At 36.1% G+C, this 6,428-nt stretch overlaps 1 pseudogene; it reads right to left on the bottom strand.

Annotated features, from left to right (window-relative positions):
• Positions 1 to 5,001: 5,001 nt before the first annotated feature.
• On the bottom strand, positions 5,002 to 5,997 carry LOC109164447 (annotated as a pseudogene).
• Positions 5,998 to 6,428: the final 431 nt, after the last annotated feature.

Below are 6,428 nucleotides of genomic sequence, written 5' to 3'. Positions count from 1 at the left end.
TGTCTTATGATTTTAGGATGCATGCTAGTACCTTTGTGTGGTTTTATAATGTCCAGTCTGTTGTTGTGTCTCGAGTCCTGATATTGGTTTTAAAGCTAGAGTTGCTTAGGATTATATATGTATTCCAGTCTCAAAATGGTTTTCTTATATCTATCTATATTGTACTTAACGCGTGGGAGTGGGTTACCAGCATTATTCGCTGACGGTTGTTACACCGCATGTTTTTCTGGTGCAGATCAGTAGCTTTGGAGAGTGCTAAATAGACACGAGGATCTAGCTTAGATAGTTGTAGTCTTGGTATAAGGCCTGCGTGCCTTGATTTGTATTTTGGATATTTGGTGATGGCAAGGGCAGGTTTGGTGACAGGGATGGGTATCGCGGTGGCCTAAGAGGAGGTCCATCTGGTGAGTTTGGAGGTGAGAAGGGTGGGGCTCAAGCTGATTTCTAGCCAGCCTTCAGGGTATGCTTATCCCTGTTAACTTTTGTGAATTGTGATCAAAATCTGTAGTGTGTAATTTTCTATCAAATGCATGCTTCTTATTATAATTAGTTTAGTTAATGCTTTACTGCTAGCTGATTGATGGTCCTTACTTTTCATATTTCTTATCATTGTTTTGGCATTTTCCTTCTTTTTATGAAATTAATATTAGTATTTCAACATAGTAATGATGTTATTATGTAGTATTGTAGAAAGGCATTATTTATTTACCAAAACTTGTAATTATTATTTTGCACATTTGGTATTTTAGGAAGCCTCTGAAGCAAAACGAAAGAATGCAAAACGCAGCTTTAAATCTGAAAAGGAATTTTTAGAGTTCACTTTGAAGTATCAACAAGTTATTGTTGAAAGAGATTCAAGTAACTTGTTATATAATGTACATGTTAATTGTCTGGTTCATTTTTGTGATATATAAGTAATTTTTTTCTTAAAAAACAGTAGAAGGTACTTACAAAGCTTGACAGAAGGTCAGTCAATTGACCAAGAATTATGATGAAAGAAATTGGGAACTTCAAGGTGTGGGATCTCTGGTAGATACATGCTCATTAAGAAAGAATGATACAATATTGCATTTAATTTTATTTTTTTTTGAGGATTAAAGGAGAACTTCCATTAATAAAATTGTTCAATACAACACGGAATAGAATATAATCAACAAGAGGAATCAGTTTGAGAAATAGAAGCCTTTGCTAACGCGTGGACGAGCTTATTCACCTCTCCCTTCCTCTTTTGGGTAGTTTTGGTTTGTTTTATTTAATTTTTTTTTTGTTTTTTGTTTTTTTTTTTTTTTATTGTTGAGTAGACGAGAGAGAAAAAGTACTTTAAAAAAATACATGGCAGCACACAATGCCTTTAGCATGCCCGTGCGTTGCACGCTCATGCTAGACAGTTTTGGTGCCTAGTAATTAACGCACTGCCTTTTTAATTTTTATATTTTTGAAAAGAAAAATTGACAAAAAAATCCTTCACTCTGTTTGTTTTTAGGACTATAAATCAAATAAGAACCCAAAATAGAAACAACCACCCCTAACCCCACCCCACCCCACCCGCACGTCATTCCTCACTTCTCTAGTCTCTACTCTACTACAAAACACCTGCAATCCTGCCACCGAACCAGTCCTCCATATATAGACACACATTACCGAACCTAGATTTACTGGTGATTTTTCTATCCCAATTAAATTACAAATTCCTTTCTCTCTCTCTCTCGAAATCCCCATAATTCATCTATCATTGCTCCGCTCTGCAACCCCACCCCACCCCCCACCCCCGCGCACGCAAGCCGCCCCTTCCTCTATTCCTCTAATCTTTTGCTTTCACAGGTGAGCGAGTGAGTTTTTTAATTAATAAATTTCTTACTCATACAGACACTATCCAACTACTCATCACATTTTTAGTTTTCCGAAACGTAACCGCCGTTGGTTTTCCAAAACATAACCGCCGTTGGTTTTCCAAAACGTAACCGCCGTCGCTCATCCGGGAAAAACATTCACTCCGGAGAGAGAAAGAGAGGAGCCTAATGGCTACAAACGTAGAGAGAGAAAGAGAGGAGCCTAATCCGGCAACTACTTCACAACTTCACATTGCCCTCGTGCCTCAAATGGGGTCACCAGAAACACATTCGTCGCAAGAAGCTCGGCATTTCTTCCGGTGATCACCCCGATGAGCACGGCGGTAGCAATCAGGTGCAGCGAATTTCTCCGATTAACCCTGTCGCTGACGACGATGATATCGAGAAGCTGATGGCTGATCTCCATGGCGATAAGAAACCCTCTGAAGAGGAGGAGGATTCCAACCCCGCTGCTGCCGGCCCGTGGAGTTTGCGTAGTCGCCGAGCTGGCGACGGAACTGGAAAAGTAGTGAACTTAGAGCCGCAGCCTCAGAAGAGTACGTTTTTAATCGCTCTCCAGAGAAGAGATTGAAGCTGATTTCACTGCCATTACCGGTGTCAAACCACCCAGAAAACCCAAGAAAAGGCCCAGAGCTATTCAGAAGGAGATTGATGTAATTAAAAGCCTTAATCAAAAGATTGTAATTTTAACCATTTCTCACCTCAATTCCAATAACTAATCCGGTTTTCTCCATACTGGATTCTTGCAGGATCTTTTCCCAGGCTCGTGGTTGATGGAGGTCACTCCGGATAAATATAAAGTTCCAGAAAATCCTGATCATTCACGGTAAACACAAAACCCATTCTTAAACTACATACGAACGCTTAATTCATTGTGTTAATCTATCTGATATGAGGTCCCCACACTATGAATTTAATTTCCTCACTTTTTTCCTGTGTTAACTACATGGGATTTTTTCTGCTGTTTCACATGGTGAGAGATAAAGATAATGCTAAGGAGGCAAAAGAGTGAATCTTGAAAGGGTGGTCATCATTTTCACCATCAAAATCTATCTGTGTAAATTTTAAATATTTAACGCAAAAAGATATGTCTAGTTAATTTTGAGGTCTGCTTTTTGTTCTAGCTAGTCCAGTGGCTAACTCTCTAGAATTTGCTGTTTTATTAGGGTGGACAAAGTTCAACCCCGACAACCAAATTTTCGGGTTGTCTGTTTCCTGTTTTTGGGCACCCAAATTTTAGTTCAGTGACTTATTAATTCAATCCAACCTTGTATAGTTATGCTTATTTGCTTATTTGGCCTCAACTAGTCTTCTATTGTATAGGTGTATATCATATAATTGTATTATCCTTCTGTTACATAAATACTGAACAAACGCTTCTCTCATCTTCTAATACTCTATTCCATCTATCCATCAATATACAATTTGCTAAATTTGATATTGCAAAAGAAAAATGAGATTTTTTGTTTAATTGATATAAAATAATAGGACTTACACACTATTATATATCAACTTCTCACCACTCTCAATAACCTTAGACAAGACTTAGGACAATCTGTTAATGATTTTCTTGACACCATTAAGCCTATATGGAATCAGTTGGCCCAAGATATTATAAGTGTAGATCACTTTCATCTTTTTCAAGTTTTTATGGCTCCTTCTCCTAAATATGAATCTATTTGTGCCGCTATCTTACATTGTCATCCGTTACCCACTTTGGATGCTGCAATTAAAGAACTTCTATATAAGGTGATAAACTTGGGTTTAACCAAGCCTTCTTTGATAGATGTTGCTCTAGCTATCACTTTTTATAAGTTAAGCCTTACAATTTAATATTTATCAATGTTTCTTGTAGAAGGTGGTGTGTTAAAGGAAAATAGGGTTCCTATGGGATAAATACTAGAGTGACATTGAAGATGGTGGAAATTTTATAGAAGATTAAAATTATGTGAATAGTTAGTCACCAGATTGTCTTCTGGTCTGTAAAAAAATAAAGACTTAAAAAAAATATTCTTTAAAAAAAATAATACAAAATAATTGAGTTTTATTTCCCTCTCTTACACACTTAAAAAAACACTCTACACTCTGATACAAAAACGCTAAGTATTCACTCTCAAACAAAAAAATACTCCCGCCTCCCCAAACAATACTACAAAGACAACGGTTTTATATCTATATGCATTTTTTAAAAATAAAAGATAATGGTTTTATATAACCATTGTCGTTGGTGTGTTGTTTTTAAGCGCATTTGAATATACAACACTTCAAAGACAACGATTTTTACTGAACCGTTGTCTTTAGTGTGTTGTCTATATGCGCTTTGTAAAAAGACAAAACTACAAAGACAATAATTTTTTAAAACCGTTGTCTTTGTGCCCTATATTTTTAAAAAGACAATATTTTTATTTAACTGTTGTCATTAGTGTGTTGTCTTTAAAAATACTGCTCCCCTATCTTTTCTTCTTACTTTGCTTAGACAAAATTTAAAATTTAAAATATTTTTTTTTTAAAAACTTACTTATTTTTCTCAAACATTTCCATCTTAGGAAGAATGAAAAAAAAAAAAGACAAAAATGAAAAGTTAGTTTACTTTAATTTATTCTCTCTCATGCTTCTTGTAGAAAGGTGGTGTGTCTAAAGGAAAATAGGCCGGGTTCCTATGGGATAAGTACCAGAGTGACATTGAAGTTGGTGGAAATTTTACAGAAAATTAAAATGTCAAAATCTATTTTTATTTAAATTAACGATTTCTGAATTTTCTCTTTAAAATTATGTGAATAGTTAGTCACCGGATTGTCTTCTAGTCTGTTAAACATTTTATCTTGGAAAAATATATGCAATTGTGGTGGTTATATTTACTGAGTTCTGTTTTCTCATTCTTGATCGATACATTTAAATTATAGAAGTTTGCCGCCATATGATAATGTGTGAATGCTTCTGTGTGGTGCATTATATTCACTGCACTTATATTCGACACATCCATTCCTTTACTTAGAAATTTGACATTCAGTAAATCTAGGTTGATTATTTGTATGCATAAAGTTGGGTAAAAGACATTTTTGGTCCTAGACTTATATTGGCACGGACAATTTTAGTCCTTCTTAAAAAAATCAGACAATTTGTGTACACTCTTATTGTGACGAGGACAATTTTAGTCCTCCGTCAATATTCCCGTTAAATGCCCCGTTTGAGAGGGGGTAATTTCGTCAATCTTCTTCGAGTTCTTTCCATACTTCTCAGCAATTGCTCTTTCAATTTCGGAGTCGTACTCTGAATCTGAACTCTCACTCTCCTCTTCTTCACTACTCTCATCATTCTCAGCAATACCCTTCTTATCTCTGTTCCCCTTCGACTTCTCCAACCTAGACAAAACTGCTGCCTCGATTCCTTTCTCATCCTTGTCTTTACCATTGTCCTCCTTAACACTCAAGAAATTTCTACACTGATATGTTAGGTGCCCAACTCGCCCACACTTCTTGCATGCCCCACAAGCCTCGATCATCAGTATTAGAACCAGTGATCCTAGCAAGCGCAAGCAAACCCTGAAAGTTGCATAGGGATTATCGGGCTCGGCAGCAGATTTTAGCGCAGCCTTCTTCGAATCATCCTTGTTGGGTGCATATGGGTCATACCCAATTGCACTTTTCCAGATACCATGGGTCTGCAGGGCAGCACTACTGTGCACCCAATTGTTCGTCGGCATGCGAACTCTTCCTACTGTCGCCGGCATTTTGATATTTTATCTAAAAACCTTGATGGGGATCAACAAAAACCAAACTTTCAGCGAGAAGCACATAAACAAGAGAATAGCAAACCCTAGTTATTTGAAATCGAAATTGACGACAAAGTTCAAACCGATGGAAAAATTAGCAGGAACCGAATTAGAAAACTGAAATACAGATTGAAATAAACCACGGAATAGAATAGATAAATTGCTAACGAAATTTGAATTAAAATGCAAAGAAGAAGGCATCAAAGAGAATTAAAATTCTAGGGTTCGATGTGATAATTGGATTTCCATAGCTAACGCGTAATTTATAGCTAAAAAATAAAAATTAGAATACTTTGGCTGACAAGTAAACTGAGAGAGTTGTGGTCAGATGAACCGACTATGATGATCAAACGTCGAAACACGAGAGCGAAGGAGATGACGAAGAACTAATGAGGAAGAAGATTGAACTCGAAGCACAGATGTGTAAAGTGAACTCAAACAAGATTGACGAAATCAGACAACTGAAAAGACAAAATTACCCCCTCTCAAACGGGACATCTAACGGAAATATTGACGGAGGACTAAAATTGTCCTCGTCACAATAACAGTGTCCATAAATTGTTTGATTTTTTTTAAGGAGGACTAAAATTGTCTGTGCCACTATAAGTCTAGGACCAAAAATGTCTTTTACTCCATAAAGTTTATATGTTTGGATGCATATAGTCGATCTAAAGTAAAATTTGCCACTTATAAGCACATGGACGTTTAAATTGTTAATTTAAGATTTTTAACTAAGTATATATAAGTGTTTGTATATCTATATATCTAAATAAATTGTTAATGCACAAATATTATTTAACATGTAT

The sequence above is a fragment of the Ipomoea nil genome, unplaced genomic scaffold (assembly GCF_001879475.1).
Source record: "Ipomoea nil cultivar Tokyo-kokei standard unplaced genomic scaffold, Asagao_1.1 scaffold3065, whole genome shotgun sequence".
Classification (NCBI taxonomy): domain Eukaryota; kingdom Viridiplantae; phylum Streptophyta; class Magnoliopsida; order Solanales; family Convolvulaceae; genus Ipomoea; species Ipomoea nil.
The sequence above is the reverse complement of the archived record's forward strand: the minus strand, read 5'-3'. Positions and strand labels throughout refer to the sequence as shown.